This window comes from Sardina pilchardus, chromosome 19 (genome assembly GCF_963854185.1).
Source record: "Sardina pilchardus chromosome 19, fSarPil1.1, whole genome shotgun sequence".
Classification (NCBI taxonomy): domain Eukaryota; kingdom Metazoa; phylum Chordata; class Actinopteri; order Clupeiformes; family Clupeidae; genus Sardina; species Sardina pilchardus.
In genome coordinates, this window is record NC_085012.1 from 20,067,111 (window position 1) to 20,074,610 (window position 7,500).

Genomic DNA, 7,500 nt, shown 5'->3' on the forward strand with positions numbered 1-7,500 from the left:
GGAAATACATAGATTTAAAATACAGATGACGTTGTTGGTTGACGGATGAGTTTTGTGTTGGTTTTGCAATGTGGTTTAAAGGGAAGTTGTCTTTTGTGTCAGGATGCCTTTTGGGCTTTGACATTTTCCAGTCGATTTCTGAATCTGTGGGTGATTGTTCCTAAGCAAGCAGAACATTCCCTACAGTAGCATATGGTTTATAGCAATCTTGGCCTCCTGAATAAGCTATGTCATGGCAGAAAAGAAATTCCCTATTCTCCATGTAGAGCCATCTTGGCCTTCCAAGTAAGTCATATCACTGAGGCTATGTGTATTGCTGAAACAGCCTGCAGGTGAAGGACTGACAGGATAGTGTCCCGTTCTGCCTCGGATCTGCAATTGATGGCCTGTCGTGGTTGGTTGAATGTTTGCGTGGACTTTTGGAATGACACCCACCATGTAGTAGATGATGGACAATTCTGGGCTGTATCGGGCCTGTTATAGAGTCTGGACAGCATTTTCGGTAGTTCGCGCAAATCATGCTAAACATTTGTGAACGCAAAGGTTGCGCAGAAATAAAACAAAATGCCTGAAGTCTGAAGTCAGCATGCTTTTATATGCTCTACAGAAGTGTCCCTCCAAACTATATTTTAAAGGTACAGTACAATCACCCTACAGTATGTGATGACTCACACATCTGATGACTATGACCTCCCCTTGTTTTGTTTTAGTACACAAGCACCCCCATCCCCCCCAAAAAAACTAAAATAATTACTATAGGGCTCCATATGGAAGTCCTATGGAGTAGAGTTTTACTTTGAGTGTGACCATTGAGTTATACTGATAAGCGGAACAAACCTCTGTAATGTCCAAAAAAATGCATACAACTACAATAAACACCTCACCTCAGCTTCTTAAGGTGTCACAGAATTAGAATATAGAGCCTTATCGATCACTGTCCCTTGTGCGGTTCCTAATAGCCACACACAGCAGTACTGTACACTCCCTAATGGTGACCTGCTAACGTACAGTAAAGTGAACATCTACTGGGCTGTGTTCACTGTTCATCTTCACAACGAATGTTGCCCTGATACTCGTTCTTAGTTGTCTCGTCACACGCCCTGCATATGCAGATCTGCAGGGCCGTTGATAGCGTAGATGATGTATGTGGAGTGACAGCAAGTGTCATCGCGATGCTCTTGTGTTTCATCTCGTGTGTGTGGCTGTGGGCACCGGCCCCCCTAATGATCTGGACTCTACAGTCACTTCAGACTGCTTGGATAACAGAGAGTGGTATCGTTTGACTCCTGGGTCGAGTCCAGGAATCTACAGGGACATTTTCCACCTGCGGAAAGATTAGTGTGTCTGTGTGTGTGTGTGTGTGAGAGAGTGAGTGTGTATGTCTGTGTGTTTTCATGTGCCTGTACAGTAGCCTATGTGTACCTGAGACCCTCATACCGTGGAGAGCCAGTAGAGGTGCTGTGCAGCTGACACAAAGGGTTAACTTTCTCTCTCTCTCTCTCTCTCTCTCTCTCTCTGTCTCTCTCTCTTTACCTCTACTGTACATCTCTCTGTCTCCTCTCTCTCTCTCTCTCTCTCTCTCTCTCTCTCTCTCTCTCTCTCTCTCTCTCTCTCTCTCTCTCACCCCTCCACCACTTTCCCTGTCCTGTTTTACTGTCTCTCTGCCCTTGCCCAGACCTGCCAAACTCAGTTTCCACTGTTTACACAGGGGCTTATCTGAGCCGTGTATACACAACCACAACACTGGCCCGACAGGGCACAAGAACAGCCATCTTCCAATGAACCACTCTATGCTGTTGACCCGCTAATGCTAATGCTAGACCACAATTCTGTAGCTGATATGCCCTGAGTGCAGTCGGCGGGTCTGTTAGCCTCAAATGCTAAACAGCCAGCCGGTAGCCGCCTGATGAACTTGGTGTCTCTGAATTAATTTGCTGTTTCTGTTAGGCCTCAAATGCTAGATAGCTAGCCAGCCAGCAGCAGCATGCAGTTGGCGCCTCCGTTAGCCTCTGATGCTAAACTGCCTAATGTAACTAACCGTGTGATGTTTGCGCTAGATCCAGTTTAGCGAGTCCATGCAAACAGCGCCGCTGACTATCCTGAGGACAAGCGTGCGCACATGAGTCGTGTTTGCTAACCTCTTAAGAGGACGGTGGTCATGCGGAGTGAATGTCAGCTCTGGGGATCTGTTTGCATTAGTCATCACTTCCCCTGCTAACTTGCTCATAGCAACAGATGACACCAAAAGGGAGAGGCAAGGCCACGGCCATATCAGAATACATAAGTATGAGTTGGCCTTCACAGCAGGAAGCTTTCTTAAAGGTGCTACAGTTACATTAGAGTGCTCTCGCCCATGCTGAAACACATGATCACTTCTACTGCAACATAACGTTAATTAACAATAAATGAACATTTTAGTCCTGTTGTGTTTAGTGATGAATGTGTTGATACTGCTTGTTTACAGCATCTGGGTAGTTAAATCATCACCGTGTTGTGAAATAGGCTATTGCATCACTGTAGTTAGATGCTTGATATAATCTCAGGATTACACCATCAGGGGTGTTTTTCTCAGTTGGTGTGTGTGTGTGTGTGTGTGTGTGTGTGTGTGTGTGTGTGTGTGTGTGTGTGTGTGACTAAAGTGGGGCGAGGTCTCTTGTTGTGTGCCTTTGAAGAGTGTTTGGTCAGGAGGGAGTCCATGTTACCTGAAGGCATCGTCACGGTTACCACGGTCTCCACGTAATCATGGCAGGGACAGGGATTCCCCTGCTGTTGAACGCCCACACAGCACCCTACACAGTACACACACACACACACACACACACACACACACACACATACATGCACAAATGAATACACAAATGAACACGCACACTTACACATAGACATACAGAAATAGCTGACAGAAATATACACTTTCACATGACTGAACAATCATAGCTGTGCTTCACTCACACACACACACACACACACACACACACACACACACACACACACACACACACACACACACACACACACACACACACACAGACATACACACTTCTCCATCCATCTTTCTCTCTCCCTGCTTCTTGGCCGTGGGGTTTGTGGGAACCTCCTGATCCTCCCACGCTTGCACCTGCTGATTCTGGCCATCCCACACACTCCCCTCTCCACATGGATGGCTTGTGTGTGTGTGTGTGTGTGTGTGTGTGTGTGTGTGTGTTCTTTCCTCTCTTGTTATGGTGAGCTTGGAGCTTCTGCACACGCGTGTGTATGTGTGTATGTGTGTTAAGTGTTCTCTCTCCTCTCTTCATGGTTGGCTTGTGTGTGTGTGTGTGTGTGTGTGTGTGTGTGTGTGTGTGTGTGTGTGTGTGTGTGTGTGTGTGTGTGGTGGGGGGTGGTATGTCTATGTGTGTGTGTGTGTGTGTGTGTGTGTGTGTGTGTGTGTGTGTGTATGAGTGTCAAGCATTCATGACTACCTTTGTGTGTGTGTGTGTGTGTGTGTGTGTGTCAAGCATTATTTTTCCTCCCTTCATGACTGCTTTTGTGTGTGTATCTGCGTGTGTGCATGTGTGTGTGTGTTTGTGTGTGTGTGTGTGTATGTGTGTATCGAGCGCTCTCCTCTGCCCTACTGCATAATGCATCTGAGGAAATGTGAGGACCAGTAACTCAAAGACTCAGAGTCGAGGCCCTCAAAGAGACCGCCCCCCCCCCCTCACCCCTCACCTCCTACCCCTCTCCTGTCTCCCCCTCTCTATCGCTCATCAAACAAGGGATAACTAGCAGGAGAATATATAGAAAAGAGGGAAAGAAAAGGATAAAGGGAAGGAGGCTAACCAGCCCATTCTCCTTTTTCCTCCTTTCTTCTCCTCTCTTCCTCTCTTCTTCCTCCCCTCCTCTCCTCCTCCCCTCCTCTCCACCCTTCCTCTCCTCTCCTCCTCCGTGCGGAGTGTGTATCCATTCTCCTCTTTCCCCTCCCCTTCTCTCCAGCTCTCTTCTTCCCCTCCTCTCCTCTTCTCCTCTTCTCCTCTTCTCCTCCTCTCCTCCTCTGTGTGGAGTGTGTATCCGTTCTCCTCTTTCCTCCTCTCCACCCCCCCCCCTCTCCTCCTATGTGCGGAGTGTGTATCCATTCTTCTAGCATTCAGGGTTTGTGCAACAGCCTTCAGCATGATGGATCGCTCCTCCTCACACCCAATTGTCCGTCGCTGATCGGAGAGCCACTTAATCAATCACACCAACCGGTACACAGAGTGCACTCCACTCAGCACTGTCTACGGCTGTTACCTGGAGAAGAGAGAGAGAGAGAGAGAGAGAGAGAGAGAGAGAGAGAGAGAGAGAGCGAGAGAGAGGGAGAGAGAGAGAACGAGAGAGAGAGAGATAGTGTGAAATTGATGAGGGGAGAGAGATTGAGTGAGCAACAAAGAGAGAGACGGGAGAGCGAGAGAGAGACAGATAGAGACAGAGATGAGAAAAGAGAGAGAGAAAAAGAGATAAATGGAAAAGGTGTATAAGTCATCAGTTGAAGGAAGGCATCTGGCTCTGTGGGAAGGACGTTGTGATGCTGAGATGTGAGCTATACGGCCCTCTGATGTTCGACACAACAGGGAGACGATCACCGCTTAACAGCACTCCAATCCTCCAGGCACAGTCCGAATGCACCAGCATAACGGTGGCTTTCATATCATTGTGAGACACAGCATGCATAGAGAAACAGCAACTAGCTAAACATCTCATCAGCTTTCCCTTACAGTTGTGCAGATGTGTGTTGTTCGATTTTATAGATGATTATTTATAAAGTTTGTAATGGAGCTGGCAAGACTAAAGTATCTGGGAGATAACTAGCACATTACTATGTACATTAGCACTCGCACCAATGCACACTAATGGTGAACAGCGCATCAATATCCAGTGTGTGAGCTTGCAGCATGCCTTGTCATTATTCAGGGAGAATGCAATATAACTGATGAATAGGCTCACAGTGAGCAACAGCAGCTCCACCTGAAATATTGATGCTCAACAAATTGGCTAGTGGCAGATTTAGAGTGTATGGGAGTTATCAGATGAAGTCCATATTTATTGAGCGAGGAGTTTATGACGCCTTCTGGTTTCTGGAGAAGACGACTTTCTGAGAAGCGAGGATGTCCGTCCCCTTGAGGGGTCAAACACCTCTACCTCGTTGACCTCATCGGGTGTGTGTTAAATCACCTTTGACTTGTCATGTCACCATGGTTTTTCCATCACCGGGTCTTGTCCGTTTCATGTTCACCAGCACAAAGGCCTCGGCCCTATTAATAGCACCCTTCATTTCCTTAAGTGCCACTGTTCAGTCAGGACTTTTGACACCACCAACAACCTGACTCCTCACCCCCCCACCCCCAACCCCCTCCACCTGCCACAATCACACTTCACCCCACCTTTGACTACCCCACCCCTCCCTCTGCGGCAGCATCAGCCCCGACCCCGTACGTACCCCCGTCACAGCTCATTCCACTGAGTGTTCGGCCAAATCTCTCTGCATCAATTATTTAATTTGATAAAGCAAGCCCTCAACAGGCCCTTCTATTCGCCTCATGAAAGACTCATTGCATCTTCTAGGCTCACGCTCGGAGCGCTGGCCCCTGGTCGAGGTCACTGCCCTCAGCACAGGAGACGCTTGATACCTGCCCCACCGCTGTAGTTCCCAAGTACCCTGTGAGAGCTAATCCACTTGAAATCCCTTTCGCAGACGTAGAGGTTTCATGTATAGACTAGGAAGGTGTTACGTATAGTTTCATATAGCGCTCAGTCTCTTTTTCTCCCTGTGGTTTGCACAGCGCACAGTGATAATCCGATTGTCGCAGATTTAATATTCTGGTTTACTGGGTTCGTTTCACAGTATTCACAGTTGTATGCGTGTGATGTGAAGTGAAAGAGTCATTTCCATATTCTGTACATGGTCTCAACTGCATGTTTATTGCTGAGGTGAAGGACAGTTTCAATGCCACAGCAGGCTTTGTAGTGCATTTGCTGTGCTAGTGTTGTGTGTTCCCTTTTTTGCCGTCTGTACGGATACAGATGTAGAATCCAAGTTGATTCTGCACAGGCTGCAGGAGGACTTCACCTGCAATATTCTCTCTCTTGTGTGTGTTTGAGAGTGAGAGGGCACATGACAGGTTTTTTTTTTCAGTTTTATGTGTTAGTGCATTGTTTAGTATGTGTGAAAGCAAACAGCTTTACTGTTCTTGTTCACACACACTATGAGATCCATGGCCAGGGGGGAGACGGGCAAAAACAACATGTTTTTCAAATGGATTTGAGAATATGACAGTTTTGTTACCGACCCAATTATTTGATGTTGGCTGACATAAACAAGACACAAAAAAAATGCTTTTCTCTTTGCAGTCCTAGCGCAAAGGTGTTGCGTAAGACCCCCTGTGAGCGGTGGTCATGTTGAGGTGACTGCTAATGGGCAGACACTGGATCAGCTAGCCTGCAGTGCACTCTTAGAGAAAAAAGTGTGTTAAAGGACCAAACATGGTCATGCATGCATGCATGGTTCATATATTGTACCCCTAAATGGCTCTTGTGTTTGAGACAGAACAGGACACAACAGCTTTCTTTTTCAGTTCTATGTGTTCTATTAAGCATTCTATTCTATTCTATAAAAAAAGGAACCCCTAAAGGCACCCCAAGAACCCCTTTTTTTAAGAGTGTAGGCAGCGAGCAGCAGTATAGGGGGTCAAAGTTCAAGCAGCTGCAGGCGAGATTCTGCTGGGCTCAGCTGGAAGTGCGGAGCAACAGAGCTCCGCGTTGGACGCGGTGTCATTTGGCGCCCCGTTCCCCTGCCTGAGCGCCGTCCCTGGGGAGGAGGGAGTAGGGAGTACGGAACGATCCCTGTGGAAGTGAGAAAGAGCATAGAGACTTCTGGATGGTTCGTTCCCTACATGCATGCCAATGCGTGTTAGCGTAACCTCTCTGGGTCGCACTCGCTAACATCTGCTTGTGTGAAGAGGGGCGGAAAAAGAAAAACAAATAAATAAACTTGACCTCGCAAACAAACAAGCGCGCTATCAGATGTCACAATCTGAGAGTAGGGCCATTTAAAAGCAATCTTGGCCGCCGCCAGACTCGGCAAACGCTGCAGCAGGCCCACCAATCATGTTGGTCTGAAGGAGGACCCCCATTTAACCGTCTAACCGCGTCGTTACGGGGACGAGCGGCGACTCCGCGCGTGGCTAGCCGAGCTCGAGCAAGAGGTTATCGCCACTCGACAGAGGTTGCTTATTGTGGTGCGTTGTCTCCTCAGCCAGCTGTTGACACACAAATAATGAGTCATGACAAGGTGCAAGCTGGTAGCGCCGCGGTGCTGGCGCCGCCTCATTAGCTGCTCCATGGAGCTACGCTAGCTAAAGCAGCAGCGCGGAGTCAAGTAGAGAGAAAGAGAGAGAGGGAGGGAGTGAGAGAGAATGAAAGAGAGGGAGGGAGGGAGAGAGAGAGGGAAGGAGAGAATGAGATGAAGCTGGCTAAAACAACAGCAGA

General features: G+C 47.9%; 1 protein-coding gene across 1 annotated transcript in view; it reads left to right on the top strand.

Annotated features, from left to right (window-relative positions):
* The window catches only part of kcnh2b (potassium voltage-gated channel, subfamily H (eag-related), member 2b), a 217,120-nt gene that overhangs the window by 21,279 nt on the left and 188,341 nt on the right, over positions 1-7,500 (top strand). The window lies entirely within an intron of this gene.